The 24,723-nt window shown below is 47.5% G+C and overlaps 1 protein-coding gene across 2 annotated transcripts in view; it reads right to left on the minus strand.

The window, feature by feature from the left end:
- The window catches only part of ELF4 (E74 like ETS transcription factor 4), a 42,795-nt gene extending 18,382 nt beyond the window's left edge, over window positions 1-24,413 (minus strand). Inside the window, exon 1 of one of the 2 annotated variants that reach the window (XM_036017086.1) lies at window positions 24,114-24,413. The gene's annotated coding sequence lies outside the window, so the exon portion shown is untranslated. Of the gene's footprint in view, window positions 1-23,817; window positions 24,067-24,113 lie in introns of those variants that run through there. The other variant, XM_028522635.2, reaches the window with a different exon arrangement.
- Window positions 24,414-24,723: the final 310 nt, after the last annotated feature.

The raw sequence follows: 24,723 nt of genomic DNA on the forward strand, positions 1-24,723 counted from the left end.
CTACTTGGGCTAAAAGCAAAGCCTCTGTGAGAGCATACGGCCCCTGGACACGGTATGCGCACATGCATGTGCCACAGGAGGGAGCGAACAAGTGAGGGCGCCTAAGTCTCAGGCCTGCAAAAGCACACCTCCGGCTCTCTGTGGTTCTGACTGCATTTCAAAACCAAAATAGCAAAATAGAAGTGGTTTGGGCTGCTCCTGCGTCACCACAGCTGGGTGGCGGTGCAGACGTAAAGACCCTATCTGGGGCTGTCACTGGAACACGTCAAGCAGCGTTCAGCACCCACCCATCTGGGCCTCCTCTACAGGAAACAGCCCCTATGCGAAAGCCACGTCCACAGCTCTGTGGTGTGAGTTTAAATCTACACCCGTTCAGCCGAGCCAATGGCTCTCACCGAATTGCTAGTAACACCCGTGGCATTTTTACACATGCCAGGAAACATGGGGGCCAGATGGTCAGCTGGGCCACAAAGCAGAGTTCTCCAGTTCCTTGTCCCCTCTGAGCCAGCTCTTACTCCTAAAATACCCAGTCCCCCATGAAACCTTTCTGGAATTCTCTGGAAAGGAAGTGACAATTTCCTTCATGCCATTTCCCACTCCCTCAACACTCCTCCCCCATAACCACAAACAAAATGGAAACTACCCCAGGAACAGCTGTACCCTCCAGTGAAAAACAGCCCCTCCTCCAGCTAATAGTCATCCAGCAACAAATCTGCATGCTGTGCCACGTGACCGTTAACATGTATTTAAGAGACGGAGGGCCAGAGTCGGGGATCCAATCTCCAGCCATGGATGGAGCAGAGGTAACCCATCCGTAGGATTTCCACACAACCTTGCACTCTCCTCCTTGAGCAAATGCCCAGCAAAGGGGTCTCACTCCCAGCTATTTCGTCAGCTCCTTTTCCTCTATTCCTTTCTTTCCACCATCCCCTCCATTTGACATGAAATAGGGAAAAGGGAGGGAAAAAAACAAATGTTTTGCAAGCTCTGTTGGTCAGGGTTTTTCTGTGCTTATTTACAAGAAACCAAGTTTCCTTCCATGACCCTCAGCCGCTGCCTGATTCCCGTGTAGAGCTCGTCACAGCTCTGGTGGTGACGCGGGCCCGCAGCTCTTTTCCAGCTGCTCCCAGCCCTTTCTCAGCTCCAGTTTTGTCCCTAACTTCCCTGGCCCTAAGCTGTCCCAGTGGAGCTAGCAGGCGACAGAGAGATGTCCTCTCATCTTTCTCCAGGAGACTCACCAGCCCACCCACAGTGTGTGATATAGTCTGCCCAGGTTGAGCCGAAGAGAGGGAAGCCCTTCCCTGGCTGCATTCCAACAAAATGTGTAACCTTGGAAAAGTCAGCCATCTCCTGGGCTGTGGTATCCGTCATCTTTAAAGTGGGTGAGGACTAAGGGTAACTCAGGCTTAGCAGATGCTCATTAGGAAGTCTCGGGTGAATGAAGATGAGGGTGGAAAAGCACTTTGAACATTAAAAAGCACTCATCCAGATGATAAGTTTCAGGTGATGTCCAGGGAGCAAGAGGGTTCAGGGAGCAATGAAGCCCCCTAGAAGTACCCACATTGGCTCCAGAACATAGACAGGATGGGGCTGGAGATTTCTACTTATTGGCTTGAAAGGGGCTGGCTCCTGACCTGGGTTGGGGGCCTCACAGGGAGGGGCAGGCTGCTGTGGTTGGAAGAATGCTCCCTGTCCCCTGTCTCTACCACCTTCACCCCACCCCAGCCCTTTGGGTTGTGGTTATGTGGCAAGAAGAGTACTACAGAAGCCCAGCAGGAGAGGAGGGGTGGCGGAGAGTGACTGACAAGAAGAACCTCTTTCCCCAGCTGCCCTCTCAAGGGCCTTGTCTGAGCAAACCCAAAGAGCACCCCCTGGAGGTGCCTGTGGCCACGGCATCCTCCTCTCCAGGGCTCCAGAGATAGACAGGGGGCAGAGGGGCACCAGACTTTTCTCTGAGGTGAAGGACAAGCTAATGACGGGGAGAAAACACTGTAGGAAAGGAGGCAAAGCCAAGTCTGGGACAGCTACTGGACCCCAGTATGGTAGGCTGCCAGCTAGATCGTAAGGGAGAACCCGCAAGTCCCAGCAGAAAGTAAAGGCTCAGGGATTCTGACAGAAAGATCAAGCTTTGCCTTGCAGTTTAGGCAGGTCCCCTTCCTCCTCTGTGAAGTGGGGACACCTGCTGTAGCTCAAGGGATGGTCATGAAAGGCCAGTGAGTTAATGTAGGTAAAAACTCTGTTATGTCCCAAACATGTTTTTCCATTTCCCTGGTCTGGTTTGTGTCTTTTTGACCATGACCACTCATTAGGTAGTCAGCATATCTTTACCTAGATGAACAGGGAGAAAGGGAAGTGGAGACAGTGGGATGAAATGCAAACAGAGGGAAGACATAACTAACGACCATAAAAATTATGGTAGAGAGAGGAAACCAGCTTGACTATGGGGAGGGAGGGTTGACCATGGGAGTCAGGGAAATGAGTTGAGTAAATGCGTAGGCCTGAGATCCACTGGGCAGCCGAATTTGAAAATATGGAAAGCAACTGGGAGTTACTGTGGATACTTGAGCAAGGGAGGGGCACAAGGCAAGCAGTTCTTCAGGAAGAGTGGTTTAGTCCGAGGTATGAGTGGAGGAGACAAAAGGTGATCAGGTGAGGCATCTGGAATCCAGGAGGTGAATTCCAGAGCCCCTCAGAAGGAGAAAGATGACAGAGTATGGGGTAATACAGTAGTTGAAGACACACCAGCTGTGTAAGCTGTTTTTGCTGTAAGAATGTTAAGAGATATGAAGTGATTGAGCCGGAAAACAGGGCAAGAAGATGAGTTCAGCTAGGACGTTTTGAAGTTGAGATTATCTCAAAAAGCCCAGGATTAATGGTGGAAAAAACAGACCCAGAGAGTTGTTTTATAAACACACACCCACACACACCAGCAAGAGGGGCCTCAACAGGCCTTCAGTGGCCAAAGGAACAGGCCTAGCCTGGTGAGGCGGGCAATCTGCACACAATACTGCAGGAGAAAGTTGCATGTGCTGAATGAAAGGTGACTTTGAATGGCACGCACATCAGCCCCGCCCCCAGGGAGGCTGGCTTGCTTCCTTGGGAGCCTGGGTGGGGAAGGAGGGAGGGAACAGAAACACTGACCAGGGACTAATTAAATCCATTAGCGGGTCTTTTAGAAACTGGGGTAATCTGTGACTCTGCACCAACAGAACATTGTCAGATAACTTTTATTGAAGGGACGGTGTTCTTTGTCAAGGCCTTTGCCCGCTCATGTCCTAGAAACTGAGACTGAGGCTCCTTGCTCAGACCAGGGACTCCCCCAGGGAGGAGGGGCCCTTCTGGGTTCACTGCTGGGCCCTGGGGCCCATCCAAATTTCCCCTCCACCCCTGGCCACATCCAGGGGAGGGTGCAAAAGGATGAGATGGAAAGACGGCCTATTTCGGGGGGGAAGGTGACATGGACAGACAGGCAGGGCAGACTCAGATCTGATGTCACCATGAGCTCCCAGGGGATCTCCTCCCTCACCCACACTGCTGAAAGCCTCTCCTTGACTCAGAGGCCCAGGTTATCAAAGTTAAAAGGGACCTGGTCCATCCCTCCTATCACCCAGCTACAGACACCAAGTTCTTGAGGGAGAAGTGACTTGCTCAAGGTCACACAGCTAGTTCCTGTGACTTCCTTCCTCTCCTCCTCATTGTCTCTCGGCATCCTCAACCAAACCAACCATTTCCTCTGGTGAGAACGAACAGCAGCCAGTGACCCAGGGCTGGCAAATAACAATGAGGCCACAACATGTGCTGAACACCCTGAACTTTCACAGCGACTTCCCCGCCTCTGTGCCTTTGTTCACATTGTCCCCTAGGCCTGATATGTCCTTCCCCAATCTCTGTGGCTCCAAACCCCACGTGGTGTTCAACATCTGAAGCAAATGCCTCACCTGCTTCCTCCCCTCCTGGTATATTCTCTCCTGCTCCCCCTCCTCCTAGCACCTTAACTTGATTTCTTAGACAAAAGCAGGGGTCAAAAACTATGGTCCACATGCCAAGCCCAGGGTGCTGTCTGTGTTTGTATGGCACATTAGCTAAGAATGGTTTTCACATTTTTTTAAGATTGAGGAGAAAAGCAGAAGAAGAAGAATACTTCATGCCACATGGGAATTATACAAAGTTCAAATTCTAGTGTCCACAAATAAAGTTTTATTGGAACACAGCTATGCTCATTTATTTACCCATCGTCTGTGGCTGCTTTTGCATTATAAGTTGAATTGTTGTGACAGCTCATATGGGCTGCAAACCCTAAACTGTTTACTATCTTGTCCTTCGCAGGAAAAGTTTGCTGACTCCTGGACTAAAGGTTTCACTCCCCTTCAGTGTGAACAGATTAATCTTCCAAGTTCATTTCTGAGAAGAATGTCACAGAGCACTCAGAAGTGCCTAGAGGGAGGTGTGGAACACCAAATACAAACTTGGCAGCTTCTCATCAGAAAGAAAGCACTAGCCCTAGCTCTTCCCATGGTGTGACCTTGAGCAAGTCACTTCTGTTTTTGGGTCTCTTGTTTCCTCAGCTGCACAATTAGGGGATTGGACTGTATGGTCTACAGTCCTTGCTAGCCCTATGATTTAGAGAGCCCTATCATTTAGGGAGTCAGCAATCCGTTGCATTTCCAACGCACACAGTTTCGAGCAGGCACGGTCCTGATCATTTTCTCTCACAAGAGCTTACAGAAGGTTCCCCTGCCCAGCTGTGGTTTTCCGCTGCCACTGTGGGCCCCCTGGCTCCATACTCACCTGCCCTGCCCCACCCTTCCTTTCTGCTGACCTGTCTGCCCTTCTCTCAGAATTCCTTTCCCTGCAAAATGAATATGGCCTCCTCTGAGGAAGTACCCTTCCAATCTGGTGGGCCAAGAGCCTCCATTTTTTTGTAGGGGTGGAGGCAGGAAAAGAAGGGCTTTCAGCTCTCCCCAGCCTCCCAGGGCCTACAGTCTACAGGCAGGAGGTAAGGCCAGCTTTCACCGCACCCCTGCTCTGCCGGAGGAAACAGCCCCTCTCTGCCACTTCCTGTCCCAGGGGTTTCAGCAGTTTCCCCTTCAGGGCCTTCAGGGCCTGCTGGCTCTCCCAGCCCCGCCCCTGCCCTACACAGGTCAGAAAGTACAGGGAGGGGAGGGGCCTTAGGGACAGTGGGGAGGATCCTTCACAGCAAGGCTGAGCAGACAGCTGTCTACACTAGAGGACGCCCCAGCAGCTCCTCTGCCAGCCTGCTTGGGCTGGAGAAGCAGGGACCTCTTCTGTTAGCAGGTGAGTAGAGGTCAGTTTATCACCTTATATACCTATCACATTAAGGACGGAGTAAGCCTGGCCTTAGAAGATTGGTTGAGAAACTGGACAATAACTGCTGAGGTCAATGTCCATCTGGGCTGAGGACCAGCCCTGGGTGACTCCGAGTGGAAGGGCAGGTTGAAGCAAGAGAGGGGGTGGGGGGAAGTGGCCAAAAATGTGGGTTAATTTGGAGGAGCAAGTGATACTGAAATCAATGTGACTTCATAAATTTGCATAATTTTGTCCCTAGCACCAATGGGCAGAGGCACCAATGGAGAACGGAATATTACATGTGGGTCAAGACCAGTGGCATTTTCTGGGTGATGGAACAGGATGTTATCACGTTTCAAAGCCAAGGTTGATTTGGTGTGGCCACTTCCATTTGTAAATCCCTCCTAGATGCCCTTGCGAGGTGGTGCTCCCAGCGGCGGGGCTGTGTGCCTGTGCGCTGAGCAGGTCTGCCAGGCCTTCCTAAGGTAAAGGAGCACAGCAGGAGCTCCAGACCCTGGATCTCTGCCGAGTTGCCAGTCCTCCTGAGGACAGGTTAGAGATCCATGATGATGGCTCTAGAAGACCCGATGCCTGGCAGGAGGCCTAGTTAGCAGGCAGACACCATCGCCTTGGTCTCCCTGTGGTAATACTGTTCCATGAAGTTCAAGTAATAGTGAGAGAAGCTTCCTAGAATGGATGGTTCTGGGTGGGTCAACAAAAAAAAAATTGATCTTTTCCTCTTGTACCTTTAGCCAAGACCCCTGCCAAGCCAGGCCTCCTGTCAAAAGAACAGAATCCCACTTTCCCTCTCCCTAATCCCTCCACATACCCCCAGGGCAAATAAAATCCAGTGCCTCAGTGATAGGGCCTTATCAGCCCTAAGGGAAGTGCCTGCTCCACACAAGCCTGTTTCTCCACCCCTGCAAGTTATAGTAAATACTGCTTTCCAGCTGGTAGGCAGGGTGCCAAGGAAGCCTCGGAGACAACATCTGGATGTGCGCCTTTGCTCCTGCCAGCCCATCTCAACATCTTCAATGCAAACCAAAGGCCACGGTTTGGTTACAAGCCCAACTCAAAGTTGGTGGCACGCGTTTGGAAAGCATATCTAGATGAGGAGGAGTGGGTGGAAGCGCATGAGATCAGTGCCAGCTCAGGGCAAGTGCTTTTGGAATTGGCACACATCTGAGCTAGAGCTGGGCCAGGGATGGCAGGTGTGGTCACTGTGGCCTCAGTCATGGGCCTGTTAGGGGAGGGACAGAGAGGTGTGGGTACTTTACTAAACGTGAGCAGGAGTTTCTTCTGCGCCCTGTGATATCACTTCAAGTTGTTCCCTCTGCTTCTGGGGAAGGGGGCCAAACAGTAGAAATTACAGGGTGACAGGGTGGAAGCACAGGGAAGGCAGTGGCACTTACATTTACCGGGGCTGTGAGGCTGGTTGGTGTAACGCTAGGCACTTTACTATGTGGGCTTTCTCCTTCAGTTCTTACAACAAAATAGTTGGTCAGTGGCAGAGCTGGGGTTTGAATCCCGGTTTATTTCCAAATATTTTGCTCTTTGAACTTCGTTTCCAATGAAATCTCCTTTGGTAATAATCCTGCCTTAATAGTTCCACTTCAGAAACAGAAGTGAGGCTCAGAAAAGATTAGGTAACATGATCAAGGTCGCACTGCTTGTCAAGAATGGTGGCAGAACTCAAGCCCAGGGCTGTGTGAGCTTGATCTCAAACTTTATGCGTTTCCCATGGCCCCTTGCTGGTAAGCATCTGCTCAGATCCCCAGTTCAAGGCTTTGCTCATAACACCCAGCTTTGAAGGCTCAGAACCTCTATGACGCCCCTTCAACAAAAGCTTCCCAAGCCCAAGTCCCATCCCCCTTGGGGCCTCCACCTCAACCAAAACTCCATATGATAAGTGAACCCTTACTTCCTGGGCCAAGTCTGTATCAAAATTGTAACAAGTTGAGACCCTGTGGCCAGTTGTGGAGGAGGGGGATTGTGGAGCAGGAGGCTTCCAGTTCTGGTATGAAGGAGGCTGAGGCTATTCCTGTGCCCAAGGGCCTACTGTTCCAGAGAGTTCCTGGCTCCAGACCTGGAGTGGCCATGGCATGGTCCCTGCCCCATAAATATACACTTGCTCTCAGTTTACACATATGTAAGTCTGAGTTCTTATCTTGGGGTGTTGGTTCACATGTTTATTCAAATATTTATGGAAAGTCAGCCCTGAGCACCTCAAGGGCTTTCTGCTGGGTCCACCCTATTCTTCTCTGTGGTAGGGTCTCTTCATATCTAAGGTCTCAGTAACCTGGGTTAGCCCACCTGCCTGACTACTATTGCTGCATCCCCCCCCAACACACACACAAAAAAAACACTTCTATAGCAAATGCCTCTTCAAAACCGAGGCCCAGAGGTGGCAGGGGAACGGGAAGTGAGTGCTAGTGGGCATATAGTTTCTTTATGGGGTGATGAAAATATTCTAAAATGGATTGTGGTGATGGATATACAACTGTGAGTACACTAAAAGCCACTGAATTGTGTACTTTAATTGGGTGAACTATATGCTATTGAACTATATCCAATAAAGCTGTAATTAAAAAAAAAAAACACCCAAGACTCAGAAAGGGGTAGCAGCTCACTTGAGACCACACACAAGTTCATGGAGACTCTCCAGCCAGACTCAGGTCTTCTGCATTGTAACTCTAGGGCTCTCTCCCCTATCAGCCTCCCCATAACCCTAAGCAAGGATAACTACCAAGGTTCAGTGATTGTGCAAGATAGGGCCAGCCCTATGCGTGAAGGTTGGCAGCTGGACCTAAAGCAACAGGTTAGGCAGTGGAAAGTGCTCTAGGGCAGAGGCTTTAACTAAGGTGCCACGAGTATGGCCAAGCCCCTTTCTGAATTGCAGTGTCCCCACATGTAAAGTAAGGCTGATGAGTTTGGTGATAGCTTGAAAAAGGCCCCACCAGTTCTGAGATTCTAGTTATAAAGCACTGCAAGGTGGAACAGAATGGCTTGTCAGCTGTATGGTTCTCGGAGTGCTGCAGGACACCTTGGACACAATTAGGTGTTCTCATGGATGCTTTTCAGTGCTAGTGATTACTAGGACTTTCCCGTGAGAGTCAAATTTCCTCAGACAATTCTACTGCTGTTTTTCTCCATGGGGGGTAACTTGGTGCTGACTTCCCCGCCAGCAGTGCTAAGTGGGAGAATAACCTATAATAGAGACCCATTGATCACGTCCTTTGGAGACCTTAGGAACCAGGTTCTTGGCCTGGCGCCCAGACAGCCCCACCTTGTGCTGAGCTGGTCTCTGCGGTGGAGGGAGTGATTGCTGATGGCCACTGGTCTAGACCCCGCTGGACAGGATGTTTCCACATCAAGGCCCACTTCCTGCAGCTATGCCTGGCCTCCGGTTCCCCCCTTCTCCTGCCATCTGGTCGCTTGCCCTCTGCCCCCTCCCCTTGCTGGGTGTTTACAGGCTGCCTTATCAGCCTGGGGAATCTGGGCCTCACCCAGTCAGCTGCCCCGCCCCACCAGCTTGCCCAGGGCCCTACCTGCTGTGGTTTCGTCACTACAGGCACTCATACTCTGGAGAGGCCCCCTCCTGTGCAGGTGAGGGGTGGGGGCGGTAGGGATGAAGGCTCAGGCTGAAACCTACCTTAGTGCTTTATCCACTTTGCCTGAGGTAGGGGGCAACATTCTTTGCTATTACCACATAGTCTTGTCTCTGTCTGCAGGCTATTGGGGCAGTGGTTAGGCTGCTGAGGTGGCTCTCTAGCCTGGAATGCCCCCTGGGCTCTTCTATTCTCAGCCACTAAGAGATGATTGGGGCAGCACTAGGCTGGAAAGCTCTGAGAGGACAGGAAGACTTTTTTTTTTAACAGCAAAGTACTGTAGCTACTCTAGGCTAAAGGTGGGGCAGAATAAGGGGCTGCAGGCTGAGTGTGCTGGAAGGAAGAAAAGCTGGGTTATCCATGAGCATGGCCTCAACCAATTCAAGCCCAGGCTTCAGAACCTCATGGGCCCCATGATGCTTGCATCCCAGCCTGGGATCTGCTCACCCACCCAAAGACTGAGGCCAAAGCTAACCACTGAGCAAGTCCAACAACTTTCTGCCAGAATACAGTGCAAGGCTTAGATTGGAACCAAGGAGGGGTGGGGGATGCGGACAGTAGACAAATGAACATGCTGTGGGTAGTGGATTTCCCTTCCAGCATTTGGGCTTAGATCCTGACATTTCAAGTTCTGACCTGTACATAGGCAGGTCCCACAAGGACTGGACCTGCTTGCTGAAGCTAACAAAGCACCAGAGCAGAAATCAAAGCCACTGTCCAAACCTCATCTTCCAGGGGCTTTCGTTTTGTTCACTGATAAATCAATTAAATATATTTAAGCAGTAGATTGCAACACTCACACTTAAGATAAAATGCCATACTTCAGAAAACTTTTATGAGACTGTGTCTTTCTGGGTAGAGAGCATACAATTCAACAGTTTGGGGAGTTTGGATGGGAAAGTTTGGAAAATCTGCTCAGACAATTTTGCCATTAATGGGCTATGTAACCACAGGCATGCCATGTCACATGGCTCTCACAGGCTTTTGCCTCCCCTCCCCACTTTCCACTATAGATCTCATGCTACCCAGAGCTCCTCTCAAGCTTATTGACCCTAGTAGCAGTCAGGGCTTCCCCAGCACAGACCACCATCCCATCTCCCCATGAATGACTTTCCCACCATTCAGATAACATAAACCATTTAATGTTCATGTGTTAATGGGTGATACTGGGTTAATGCATCACCTCTGTCCTTAATAGAGTTCCCTCTTAAAAGGTCATCTAGAGTTGCCTTGCTTTAGCCTAAGGAGTGGCCCTGGGGCAATAGTGCAGCAGAACTGTGTGTAGGTCAAGGGTGTTTCTCAGTGGCTCTGCCTCCCATTACACCATTAGTCAAGGAACAAGCTGCCCTTCACCATCTATTCCGCAGACCTGTGGTCTGTGTTAGGCAGCTGTACAGAGTGGATGTGAAAGACTTTGAAAAAGCGAACAACTAGGCTTGGGGTATCAGAAAGCCCACCTGACTCGGTGTGAGGAAGATGAAGTTCCAGTCGTGGCCCTGCCTCTCCCTAGATCCTCCCTCAGCCTTTGAGCTAGCGCCAACTCCTACTCCAGGGCACACATTTAGATCTATGGCTATAGCCACACCAGCCATACTAAGCAGAGCTTCAGAGTCCAAACTCATCTGCTTGGTTTCCAAAGGTCCTTTACAGTCTGACTCCACCCTACCTACTCAGCCTTGTTTCCCATGATTTCCCAACTCAAGCCTGGGCTTCAAGCCCAGTGGTCTCCTCACGGTCCCCTGAGGGAACATTCCAGGCTCATTCACAGAGTTTCTCAGGCCTGCCATGCCCTTGCTTCTGTCTCGGTTAATCAAATAGTGCCCCATCCAGCAAGGTACCAACCAAGTTCCCTAAACCCATGGAGCTGGTTACACCCTGATAACTAGAGTCCATACCCATTGAGCCCCCTTCTTTGAACTCCCATAGTTCTTAAATTCCACCACAACATCTCTTAATCCCACAGTTCTTGAACTGCTCTTTAATTACTTCATGAGTATGTTTTCTTTCCCCAACAGGCAGTAAAATCTGTGGGATTAAAGCCTATCTCATCTTCTCCTTGTAGCACAAGTCTGGGCATTCACGAATTAAGTCCATGTAAATTCTCAGCTTGAGTAAGATCTCTAGAAAAGAGACTCCAGGTCTTGATAGATATAGTCAAGGGATAGGGATAGAATTAGGGGGCAAAGGTCTCTGGGCTCACACATTACTTGTCCCTTTTTGCTCCAAGCCTCTGTTAGGGGAAACACATACCAGCTAGAGTCATTTATTCCAAGCAACATCAAGAAAGGAGTTGATGATCAATCAGGTCATCATTAAAACGTTATCTCTATGTACAAAATCAGTGTTTTGACCCCAGGGATGCCGGAGTCTGATCACTGAACCCTCGGGATAGACTTCACCATACTGGATCAGTTTTAAGAGTTAAAATGATTCAAAAGAATGGAGTGTGAGGACAACTATATGAGGACAAACTTTTTTTTAAAGAACCCTTTGTTGTCTAGACAGATAAGGTTGATTTATGTGCTCTGAAGAGAAACCAGGGTATACAGACAGATAAAGTTGAAAAGAGATATGACTGGCATCTATAAAATGATGTATGGAGCAGATGATCATGGACCCATTCACCAAAAATGGGTTGTTCTTATATGCTGTTAGTGGGATTGTAAAGTACTACATCCATTATGGAAAAGAGCATGAAGATTCCTCAAAAAATTAAAATAGGGCTGCCATATGATCCAGCAATTCCACTGCTGGGTATTTGTAAAAAGAAAACAAAAAAAATCGCTAATTCAATATATATGCACCCCTATGTTCATTGCAGCATTACTGGTAATAGCCAAGATATGGAAGCAACCTAGATGTCCATCAATAGGTGAAGGGATATATGTAATGTATATGTACATATAATTTCAGCAGTAAAAAAGGAATAAAATCTTGCCATTTGCAATAAAACACATGCACCCAGAAGATATTATGCTAAGTGAAATAAGACAGAAAAAGAGAAATAATGTGTAATTTCACTTATATGTGGAATCTAAAACAAAACAAATGAATAAATAACGCAAAACAGAAACAGACCCAAAGATATAGATAACAAGCTGATGGTTATCAAAGGGGAAGGGAGTAGAGGAATGGAAATAAAACAAAAAAATTAAAAAATGAAAATAAAAGGATGTGAGGAGCAAGATATATAACTATAATTTAGAACAGATCCAATCAGTTCTTTACAGATATAGTATTTAGATATTTACAAAAGGCCATATATTAGTTGTGTGCATTACAAAAATGGGTTATAAATAAAAGGCAAATAAATAGTCTTATATTGCAAATGCATAGTAAAGTTAAGGAGCTTTTTAGCTGAAGAATACTAGTGAAAAGATTAAGCATCTTCTAAAATGACAGATGCATCTCTTGCACATCAAAGTTTCTCTCACTCTCTTTCTCCCTCCCTTCCCCCTCTCTAAAAATACATTATTAAAAAGAAGAATCATTATAAATCTACAGTAATCAACATAATTGATATTGGAATAAAGATAAACAAATAGGTCAATCAATGAAAAAGAATATAGAGTCCAGAAATAAGTCCACATGTATAAGGACAACTGCAATAGAATAATGATAGCTTTTTCAACAAATGGTGCTGGAAGAATAGTATATGTATTGTTAAAAAATGAATTTGGGGCCATACTTCTTACCGTACCAAGAAAAATTTCTTCTTACCAAGAAAAATTTGACTTGAAATAGATCAAAAACCAAAATGTAAAGCTTAAAACTATAGAACTTCTGAAAGAAAACACAAGGCAAAATACTTTCCCACCCAAAACTACTGAAACTGATAAATGAATTCAGTAAAGTAGCAGGATACAAAATTAACATCCAGAAATTAGTTGCAGTTTTATATACCAATAAAAAACTATCAAAAAGATAAATTAAGAGAACAGTGTCACTTAAAATTTTATTAAAAAAAATAAACTACCTAGGAAAAAATTTAACCAAGGAAGTGAAAGACCTGTACTTGGAAAATTATAAGACACTGAAGAAAAGAGCCAAAGAAGATACAAATAAATGGAACCATATACCATGCTCATGGGTAGGAAGATTTAACATTGCTAAAATGTCCATACTACCCAAAGCAATCCATAGATTCAGTGCAATTCATATCAAAATACCAATAGCATTTTTCACAGAACTAGAGCAAATAATCCTAAAATTTTTATGGAACCATAAAAGATCCTGAATAGCTACAACAATGTTGAGAAAGAAGAACAAAATTGGAGTATCATGCTACCTGATATCAAACTACACTACAAGGCTATAGTAACCAAAAGAACATGGTACTGGCATTAAAACAGACACATAGATCAATAAAACAGAACAGAAAGCCCAGAAATAAATGCATACCTATATGATCAATTAATATATGACAAAAAAGCAAGAATACAATGAGTATTCTTACAATGAGGTAAATATACAATGAGGTAAAGATTGTCTAGTCAAGCCCTGGCTGGCGTAGCTCAGTGGATTGAGCGTGGGCTGGGAACCAAAGTGTCCCAGGTTCGATTCCCAGCCAGGGTACATGCTTGGGTTGCAGGCCATAACCCCCAGCAACCGCACACTGATGTTTCTCTCTCTCTCTCTATCTCCCTCCCTTCCCTCTCGAAAAAAAATAAATAAATGAAATCTTAAAAAAAAAAAAGATTGTCTAGTCAATAAATGTTGTTGGGAAAACTGAACAGACACATGCAAAAAAATGAAACTAGACCACCTTCTTATACTACATACAAGAATAAACTCAAAATGGATTACAGGCTTAAATGTAAGATTTGAAACCATAAAACTAGAAGAAAACATAGGCAGTAAACTCTCTGACATTGTTCTCAGTAATATTTTTCTGATATATCTCTTCAGGCAATGGAAACAAAAGAAAAAAAAAAAAACAAGCAGGACTACATCAAATTACTGTAAAAAGCTTTGCACAGTGCCCTGAACATCATGACTCAGTTGGTTGAGCAACCTCTCACAAAGCGAAAGGTCGCCAGTTCGATTCCAGGTCAGGGCATTTGCCTGGGTTGCAGTCCCAATCTCCAGTTGGGGTGTGTATGAGAGGCAACAGATTGATGTTTCTGTCACACATTGATGATTCTCTCCCTTTTCTTTCTCCCTCCCTTCCCCTCTCTCTAAAAAAATAAATATATAAAATCTTTTTTTAAAAATAAGTTTTACACCTGGCTGGTGTAGCTCAGTGGATTGAGCACGGGCTGCGAACCAGAGTGTCGCAGGTTCGATTCCCAGCCAGGGCACATGCCAGGGTTGCAGGCCACAGCCCCCAGCAACTGCACATTCATGTTTCTCTCTGTCTCTTTCTCCCTCCCTTCCCTCTCTAAAAATAAATAAATAAATCTTTAAAAAAAGAGTTTTGTTTTTTTTTTAAAGTTTTACACAGTGAAAGAACCATCAACAAAATGAAAAGATGAATGGGAGAGCATCTGCTAAAAGGGTTAATATCCAGAATTTATAAAGAACTTATAAAACTCAGCACCAAAACACACACACACACACACACACACACAAGCAAACAAATAATCCAATTTAAAAAATGGGCAAGAGACCCTGGCTGGCATAGCTCAGTGGATTGAGTGTGGGCTGCAAATCAAAATATCGCAGGTTCAATTCCCAGTCAGGGCACATGCCTGGGTTGCAGGCCATGGCCCCCAGCAACCGTACATTGATGTTTCTCTCTCTCTCTCTCTCTCTCTCTCCCTCCCCTCTCTAAAAATAAATAAATAAAATCTTTAAAAAGAAATGGGCAAGATACCTGAATAGACACTTCTCCAAGGAGGACTTACAGATGGCCAATAGACATAAGAAAAGATGCTCAATGTCACTAATCATCATAGAGATGCAAATTAAAACCACCATAAGATATCACCTCACACCTCTCAGACTGGCTACCATCAATAAATCAACAAACAGGCCCTGGCTGGCATAGCTCAGTGGATTGAGTGCGGGCTGGGAACCAAAGTGTCCCAGGTTCGATTCCCAGCCAGGGTACATTCCTGGGTTGCAGGCCATAACCCCCAGCAACCACACATTGATGTTTCTCTCTCTCTCTCTCTCTATCTCCATCCCTCCCTTCCCTCCCTAAAAATAAATAAATAAAATCTTAAAAAAAAAGAAAGGATAGATGTTACTATGATAATTTAAAAAAAAAATAAATAAATCAACAAACAAATGTTGACAAGGATGTGGGGAAAAAGGAACCCTAGTGCACTGTTGGTGGGACTGAAGGCTGGTAATCCACTATGGAAAACAGTATGAAGTTTCCTCAAAAAAATAAAAATAGTACTACCTTATGACCCAGCAATTCCACTCCTGGGTATTTATCCACAGAAATCCAAAACAGTAATTCAAAATGATATATGCATTTCTATGTTCACTGCAGTATTATTTACAATAGCCAAGCAACCCCAGTGCCCATTAATAGAGAAATGGATAAAAAGTGATGATACATATATACAACGGAATATTACTTGGCCATAAAAAATAATGAAATCTTACCATTTGGGACAACATGGATGGACCCAAAGCATATTACACTAAGTGAAATAAGTCAGACAGAGAAAGACAAATACCATATCATTTTACTTATATGTGGAATCTAAAAAAAAACAAATAAATGAACAAACAAAACAGAAACAGACTCATAGATACAGAGAACAAACTGATGGTTGCCAGAGGAGAGGTGGGTTGAGGGGCTGGGTGAAAAAGGTAAAAGGATTAAAAGTACAAATTAGTAGTTACAAAATAGTCACAGGGATATAAAGTACAGCATAGGGAAATAGTCACTAATATTGTAATAACTATGCATGGTGCCAGGTGGGTACTAGACTTATGGGGGTGATGACTTTGTAAAAATATATACATAATCTCCACCATGCTCTGCAACTAAAACTAATATAAAATAATATTGAATGTCAAATGCAATTTAAAAGAAAACTTAAATATTTTATTTATTTTCAGAGAGAGAGAGAAAGCGAGGGAGGGAAAACATCAATGTGAGAAAGAAACATCAATTGGTTGCCTCATGTACATGTCCTGACCAAGGACCAAACCCAAAACCTAGGCATATGCCCTGACCCAGAAATGAACTGGTGACCTTTCACTCCAAGGCACGATGCCCAACCAAGCCACACCCATCAGGGCTAATTAATTATTTTAAAGTAAAAAAAAAATGTGACCTAGGGCTAGGTGAAGAATTCTTAGATATAACACCAAAAGCATGATCCATAAAAGTAAAAATTGATTAATTGGATTTTATCAAATTTAAAACCTTCCACTCTTAAGAAGACACCATGCAGAGAATGAAAAGCCAAGCTTTTGTCTTGGAGCAAATCTTTGCAAAGTATGTATCTGATAAAGGTCTTGTATCTAGAATCTATAAATAACTCTCAAAATTCAACTACAGGAAAAAAATACAAGCCAATTTCAAAACGGACAAGAGATTTGAACAGACACCTCACCAAAGAAGATATAAGAATGACAGATAAGTACATGAAGAGATGCTCAGCATCATCAGTCAGTAGGGAAATACAAATGAAAGCCACAATGAGATGCCACTGCACACCTGTTAGAATGGCTATCATTAACAACACTGCCCACACTAAGTTTTCGAGAGGATGTGGAGCAATTGGAACTCTCATATACTTCTGGTGGGAATGTAAAATGGTACATCTACTTTGTAAAGCAGGTTCACAGTTTCTTAAAAAGTTGAACTTACAACTACTGTATGATCCAGCCATTAAACTCCTAGACATGTAACCAAGAGAAAAGGACATATACCCATACAAAGATATGTACACAGATGTCCATAGTAACTTTGTTAGTAATAGTCAAAATCAGGGGGAACAGATACCAAATGTTCATCAACTGATGAATAAATAACAGTGTATACTATATCCATACAATGGAATACTACTTAGCAATGAAAAGGAATGAAATACTGATGAATATAACAACATGGATGAATCTTAAAATAAATATGCTGGATGAAAGAAGCCATACAAAATGAGAGTATGTGCTATATGATTCCATTTATATAAAACTCTAGGGAATACAAACTATTACAATGAGTACTAAATAAGCCCTAAGGTTGTAGTGCATAGGACAGTGAATATAGGCAACGATAATGTGTTATAATCAACAGACTTGCTAAGAGACTAGATCTTAATTATTTCAATCATTAAAAAGGAAGGACAGTTATGTAGTAATAGAAGTGCTAATTATCACAACTGGAGTCATATTACAATATATAAATGAATCAAATTAGCATGTTGTACACCTTAAATTCATACAATATTATATCCAAAGTATAGTTCAATTAAAAGAAGAAAATGCACCTTGGCTGGTGTGGCTCAGTGGATTGAGTGCTGGCCTGTGAACCAAAGGGTCACCAGTTAGATTCCCAGTCAGGGCACATGCCTAGGTTGCAGGCCAGGTCCCCAGCAGGGGACACACGAGAGGCAACCACACACTGATGTTTCTATCCCTCTCTTTCTCCCTCCCTTCCCCCCTCTTTAAAAATAAATACATAAAATATGTTTAAAAGAAAGAAGAAAATGCATACTAATCAATAGTGACAGAAAGAAGATAAGTGGTTGCTCAGGCTGAGAACAAGGGATTGCAAAGGTGCACACAGAAACTTTCAGGGGTGATGGTTTCATGAGTATCTATCTACATATGTCAAATATTACCAAATTGTACTCTTTAAATATGTGCAGTTTCTTGTATGTCAATGTTACCTCACTAAAGCTATTAAATAAAGAGAAATTTCCCCAGATGGATACAAAAACAGCAATACTCTATAATTTTACTATGTCACATTACTGTGTGGCATGATTAAATTACTATGTAAATTAAACTATGTGGAATTTTATTCTTTAACAGCAATAAAGACAAAAGAAGCAAGAACACCTATGTTCTCCTAGGAACCACATTCCTTGGTGTCACCAGTAGAGGCAAATTCTGAACCTTGGCATTTACTGAGTGTCCTGATTCTAGTGGGTTTGTGTTGTTTTATCTTTTGTTCATCCTCATGCCAATGTTATTATCCCACCTAGCCTGGAATGTCCCTATAGCACAGCCAAAGCTCTCTCCTATTTTCAAAAGCCATCTGCCCATTCACCACCAGGAAACCTTCCCAGTGAAGCTCAGGATGGAGAATGACCTTCTTATAGATAAGGTCATTCTTATCCAAGGACCCCCATCATCAACTGATCTACAAATCTTAAGTGCCATAGGCTCATTGGCACTTCAGCTCCTGCCTGTTGTGGGGCTAAGTGCATACATATTGCTACAGCTCTAGATTTAGGTTTAGATCCTTCAGAGCAGGGGGTTGGGCCTGGTGTGTGTGTGTGTGTGTTTAAGGTTACAGTGGCGCCAAGAAAGTGGTCACCTAATGAGACAGGTGTTTTCTGTGCATGGATTCTAAGAAAATCAGCAGAGCTGAACTAGCCCATTATCCTCTGAGAGAATTATGGGAAAAAGGCACATTATCTCTTAAATGTATGCATAAGTACCTCCTTTTTATCAGGTCATCAGGAATTTGGGGAGGTTAAGACTGATTGCCCGCCCATTTTCCCACCCCCCTGAGGCCTAGCAGTTCTAACCTGGGAGGCTGGAACCAAGAGACTGAGTGGAGTAGTTCTGGGGTGGTCCAAGGGCAATCCCGTTTATCCTTGGCTTCCTAGCTCTGCTGGTGACAGGCTCCTCAAGCAAACACAATCAATTTGATAGCAGATGGAACCTTCAAGTTAGTTTCTGGGAGGACTTTGGAATGGGAATGGCCCAGCCCCCTCAGAACTCTTCTGGGCAAAGGCAGTGCCCCGATTCTAACCCCAGGCCTCCAGGCATTGGTCCAGAATTATCCTATCATCCACTCTAGCAAAAGGAAGGAGAAAGTGAGCAGTGTTGACCAGTCGGCTCCCAGAATTCTGTAGCGTAAGAACAACAAACTGATGATTGCTAAATACTAGCTAGGGGTGGAATGTGAGGTCTGTTCTCAAAGGAACTTACTCTGATTCCTACTGCAAATGATAAGATAAAAGTGGTGAAGAGACAGATGGCAATGTTAATAAAAATATTAAAAACAAGTTTCACTCTACACGCATGCACACACATGCACACAGACAACTTTCTTCCACATCCCTTCCTTGTTCTGTGAGGTGGAAGTGTCAATACAAACTTCTTGGAAAGATCTGGAAAACCTTCCTCTTGGTTTTAGGAAAGGATATGGCATACCCTGCCAGCAATGCCGGAGAAGCAGCTGATCTCTGGTAGCTGGCAAAGTCAAGGGTATGTGAAGGGGAAATAACAACAACAACCAGCTACAGAAATGAGAGCTAGCATTTATTGGGTAGTTACTATGTGCCAGACACTATGCTGAGTGTGTTACAAGCATTATCTCCTTTAATCTTGACTCCGACCCTGTGAAGTGGGCACTGAAATCCAGAATGGTTAAGCGAGGAGCCCCGTCACTGGTAGGTAAGTGGTAACTCTGGCTTATGAAGGCACAGAGCCTGTGCTCTTCCCAGCCTTGAGACAATATGCTCTTGAGAGGAATTCAGGTTAGACTAGAAGAGGAAGTGCCAGCACTGGAAAAAGATGATCTATCAAGGTGGGAACCTAAGAAAAAGTTTGCTCAACCTGAGAAAGCTGCTTAGCCTCTTGCTTCTTTTTCACCTGTCTGAGAAATGTGGCACTTTCCCTTGCAGATCCCCCCCGGCACGAAATACCTTTCCTTCCTGCCCGACCCTCTTCCTTACCCTAGGATCAGGCTGCGGTTTCTTTGCAAAGAAACTTACCTTAGGACACAATTTTCTATCCAAGAAGTCAGGACATTCTGGTATCCCCTATGGTGTTGCAATGTGCTGGGGAGGGGGCAGAACAAGAGGGCAGTGAGAGAGGAAAAGTGATGTGTGGGGGGGGTGCATGTGTCCCGGTGTTTATATCCAGTTAAACTTAACAAGGGCAAAGTTCCCTTCAGCCAAGGGAGACACAAAAGCAGCAGAACAAATACATGGCTAGTACTTGCCCTTGCCAGGTGGTCTGGGTAGAGACATGTGGGAATCGCTGGACCCTTTGGTTCCCAGATGAATAATAAAATGAAAATCTTTGCCCTCCACCTGAACTCCTGGGCTTCCAGAGAACTCCCTGAAGCCTAGAGAAGGTCGGACCCAACCAGCCTGTTCCTGCCATAAACACTTGTGGCATGTCACTTTTCCTGTTCCTTTGGTGCCCCCATCTCTCTTTTCCTCTCTCTTCTCAACCAGAGCCTCTGTGTGTGTTGGGGGTTGGGGGTGTCAAAATGAAATCCTCTCAGCTTGGGTGGCAGGGAAGCCTGGCCATCTTTTGTGTCTCATCAATACAGGCTGGGCTCCTGACTTGGGCCGGCCACTTTATACCTCATAGAATGGAGACTGGGGACTGCACTGAGCCACCCACTCTGGCTGACCTGGTCTTTTATGTGACACACATTTGCCAATGATCGAGGCTTCCAAGGTCAGTCTTTGGCCAGGGAAGAAACAAGAAGGTGTCTTTTCCCCCCTTTCTGCCTAGTCAAATCTCCCCTGTGCTGCCCCACCCCCCCTTCAAACTGTAGGCCCATGCCTCACAAAGCCTTCCCTCCCTCCTCCAGCTTGCTGCTGACCTCAGAGCTCTGGCTGCCTCTGGCACCGCCCCCCCCCCCCTCCAAGGAGCACAATTAGCACCTGACCAGCCACAGGCCTGGCTATTTGTCCTAGCCTCTGATTGTTTCAGTGTCCTAGTCATCTCTCCCCCACTGCCTCCTTCGCACACCTCCCCCATAGCACCTAGCACAGGTTGGGCACACAGTAGGTGTTAATAAATGTCTGTTGAATCGAAACTCAGCAGCCCCTATGAGGTCAGAGCCCTCATAAGCTCCCCGACAAGCAGTTCCTTGGCAACCAGCGCTGGGGCCCCGGCTATAGGGCATTAGCGGCAGGACCGAGATTATAAGACACTTGAGGCTCAGCGGCTAGAGATCTACAAGCGGGTTGGTGTTGATGAGAAAGCCCTTGACCCCTAGGAAAGCGCCCATGGGATTCTGGGTACCACAGATGAGTTTCCTTTCTCCCCTGCAGAACTAGTTTTCAGTCTGTGAACCACAAAGGGAATAAATTGGCAGTGAAGCCAGAAACCTCTTTGCAGTTTAGAAATCCCAGAGAGATAACCAAGACCAGTTTGGGGTCAGGCCCAAGTCTAAGGTGAGGAGGCTGCCTAAAACCCTTCCCAGTTTATCGCGGAACCTCCCAAAGGTGCAAGGGACATGGCAAGAATCGGCCCTGCCACTCCTAGGGCTAGAGGGGTGTCTGGGAGTAACCCTAAGTAATGGCAGCCTGCCTTGGAACCCAACAAATGGTGCCACTGAATGCTTGCCACCTGCAGCCAGCCCCCTCAAGAACCAGGTCTCTCTTTCCCTGTAATTCACCCAAATCCCAGGACAGGCCTCTCTGTGTAGGCGGGGGAAGGGAGGCATCCAGACCAGAACTCAGCCCGCATTCCCAGGCAAGGGGATACCTAGCTTCGTGCAATGGCTCAAGGATTCCAGTCTGGTTTTGACTTATGGTTATTTATATAGATGACCCAGCCACTCTTCCCACCCCTCCCACATCCCCTACCCCAATGGTGGATGGTGTCCTCTTCACCACCTTTTCCTCACTGCCATTGGTGCCTGGTCCTGGGACTGGATCTCAACAAATGCTTGCTGAGTTGAATCTGAGCTTTTGGCACTGTGTCAGGCAGTATCACTATGCTAGTCTGTGCTTACTGTGTGTCACAGACTGCTCTGATAATCAGCACAACCTTATGAGGTGGATCCCATTAAACAGATGAGGAAACTGAGGCATATGACTGACTGCGATCACATGGCTAGTAAATAAGAAAGCTAGATTTAGACCCGGACGGCCTAGTTTTAGGAATTGGAGGGAAAATGAAAAAGTTTCGGGGGAGGGGTGAGGACCAAGGCCAAGCTTAGGAGAGAGGATTTCTCTTTGGGGGGGGCAGCCCCCCTCAGCCTGCATCTAGCTGGAGCTTTGGGGGACAAAAGCACTAAATTTTGCAGGTTGGGGCATTTTTCACATCATTTTAATTAGGCCCATGACTGACAGACCACACAGCACCCTCACTTTTAGATACCAGAGGAGATAGAAGCCACTGTCCACCTCTTAGTCCTAGGCAGGAGGAGGGTGGGTTTTGGGCCTCCAGCTTGTCCAGGGGTGGGCGCCAGTTCCTGAGCAACCACCGAGCAAACAGTGTAGCAGTGGGAGGAATGCCAGACATAGTTGCAAATTGCAAACAAGCCACTCCTTAGGCTCACAGTGGAGGCTGGGTGAGGGTGGCAACGTGGAGCCTGCTCAACGCACCCCCCACCAGAAATCCCAGCCTTTGAACTCAGGCTCAGAGACGACCACAAGCAAGGCAGCTTCTTCCCCAAACCACCCTGTACGAAGTCTTCAGGATAGCTCAGCCCTTCACTTAACTCAGCGTAACTCCCCGGAAGGCTATTTATGCTCTGGGTCCACTGAATTAATGGTAGAAAGAACCTTATAACCGACCAAACTCTGTGTAAGTAGCTGTGAGGAGGGATTTGCATTTTTGCCCGGCATGGTGTTCCGGGGGCATTTTCACTGGGAGAGCTAGATCTGTTCCCTTCATCCCCCTCCCACCTGGCACTCTGGCCTGGGGTCATCTCTAAGGGGGTGAGTCCCCGATGGGCGTTCCCGCCAGCTGTTGGGGCCCAGCAGTGGTGGCTCAGGCCCTGGGGTGGTGACCTCACTTCCGCTCCTGCCTCCCCACCTCCCCAGCACTCCTCCCATTTGAGGCCCCACCAGGCAAAAAATCGAGAAGTCCAAGGTTAACTGTTCCTCCCCATTTTAAGAGCTAATTAAAATGATTAGCCACAATGAACTGTCAAACATTAACCAGAAGAAGCTGCAGGACCAGACAGGGCTCAATCTTGGGCAGAGGGATGGGGGCTAAGAATCAAAATGCCATCAAACCCCACAGTTGGGGTGTGGTGGTGGTGGAAGCAGCCAGAGAAAACTTGGCTGAGCCAGGTGCCAAGGGTTCAGGAGGTGATTCTGGTCAGAACGGCACTGTCCCTGCACACAGTCGTGAGGTAAGCGCGGCTGAGTTAGGGTGCGGTAGAGAGACCAGGAATTCATAAGGCCACTACCGCCTGAGCAGTGTCCAAAAGGACGGCATTGTGGGCAAGGGATCCCGCGCTGTGTGGCTACGGACTCCCCTTGCCGGCAGCAGAAGAAGGAACCGAGAGGCGGGAGAACTCGGGAGAGCGGGAACGCGGGAGAGGGAAGGCTGCCGGCTGGCTCACACGCAAACTCCGGCGCCACCCCCCCCCACCTCCGCCCCGCCAAGAGGTCTCTATTTTGGCGATCCAATTATTCAAGTGTGTGTGTGGGTTTTACCCTGAGGCGCCTGGCCCGAGAAGCCCTGCGGGCCGCTGGATGAATCTAACAACCCCGCCACGGACCAATCCAACCTCCTGCCCTCAGGAACCCAGCTTTTGGGGGACTGTTGTTGCGACCGGTCTAGTCTTGGAATGCGGGCTTCCCGGGGCGCGCGAAAAATGACCCCCCCACCCCGACTCAGAAAATCGACTCCGCTTCTAACCCGGGATCAACGAGTCCGGGATCCACAGCACACACGCGGTGGGGCGAGGCAAGGGCGGGACTCAACACGCCACAGTCTACTCCCCTTCCCTGGGCCCCCAACCCCTACACTCTGGGGCCCCGAGGCTCCCAATCCCGCCCTCGGACAAACTTTTCGAGGTCTCCGAAGGCTCGAAGAACCGGCGCCATCGACGTACCTGTGGAGAAATGGGCTCGGTCGCCAAGCTGTGATCGATCGATCGCCTTGCAATCCCCTCCCCGCTCTGGGGGCCGAGCCGCGCGGGTCCCCAGCCCTGCCAGCCCGCCTTCTCCCTTGAGAAGCCGGACCCGGCAAGTGGCGCCGGGATTTCGGCGCCGGCGAAAGGAGAAGTGGAAGTTGAGCGCAGCGCCCGGTCGGTCCCCGCGGCCGCTGGGGCCAGCGTCCGCCTCCCTCCTTCCTCTCGTCCTCTCCTCCCTGCCCGCCTGCCCCCGCGGCCCTGCGCCCGTGACTCACCTCAACGCGGGGGCAGGCCGGTCCGGGCGGGCGAGGCGTAAGGCTCTCCCACACGTCGCGCCGCCAATGGCAAGTTAGAGGGCGAGATGCAAATACCAGGTGAACCCGCGGCGCCCCTGAAAAAACGACTCCGCGGGGCGGGGTGGAAGCAGAAGAGCCCAAGCGGGCGGCCAGAGCAGTGGGGGCGGCCGGGGCGGTGGGGGCGCCCGGGGTGGGGGCGCAAGCCAGCGGAGACCTGCGCTGAGACGACCGAGCGAAAGGGGAAATTGCACCAGAGCCACACACGTCCCCTCAGGCGGCGGCTGGGGCGGGCGCGAAGGAGGCTGGGTGGGAGGGAGGGAAGAGCCGGAGGGAGGGACCGACGGGAGGGACCGCGGCGGGCGGGGTAAGGGAGGGAGGAGGCGTCATGGTGGAAACAGCGCCCCTCCACCCCCAGCCCGCCGCTGTCGCCAGCAAAGCAAAGGGAGCCGCGCCAGGGGCCCGTGTGGCCTCTCCTTACCCTCCCCGTTCACTTGCCCCCAGGATACGACGTGGGCATAGCTCCCACAGGGGGCATAGCTCGAGCTCCGCCCTGGCCCCAGCGGGAAGCCCCCACTGAAGAGAACTCCAT

This window comes from Phyllostomus discolor, chromosome X (assembly GCF_004126475.2).
Source record: "Phyllostomus discolor isolate MPI-MPIP mPhyDis1 chromosome X, mPhyDis1.pri.v3, whole genome shotgun sequence".
Lineage (NCBI taxonomy): Eukaryota > Metazoa > Chordata > Mammalia > Chiroptera > Phyllostomidae > Phyllostomus > Phyllostomus discolor.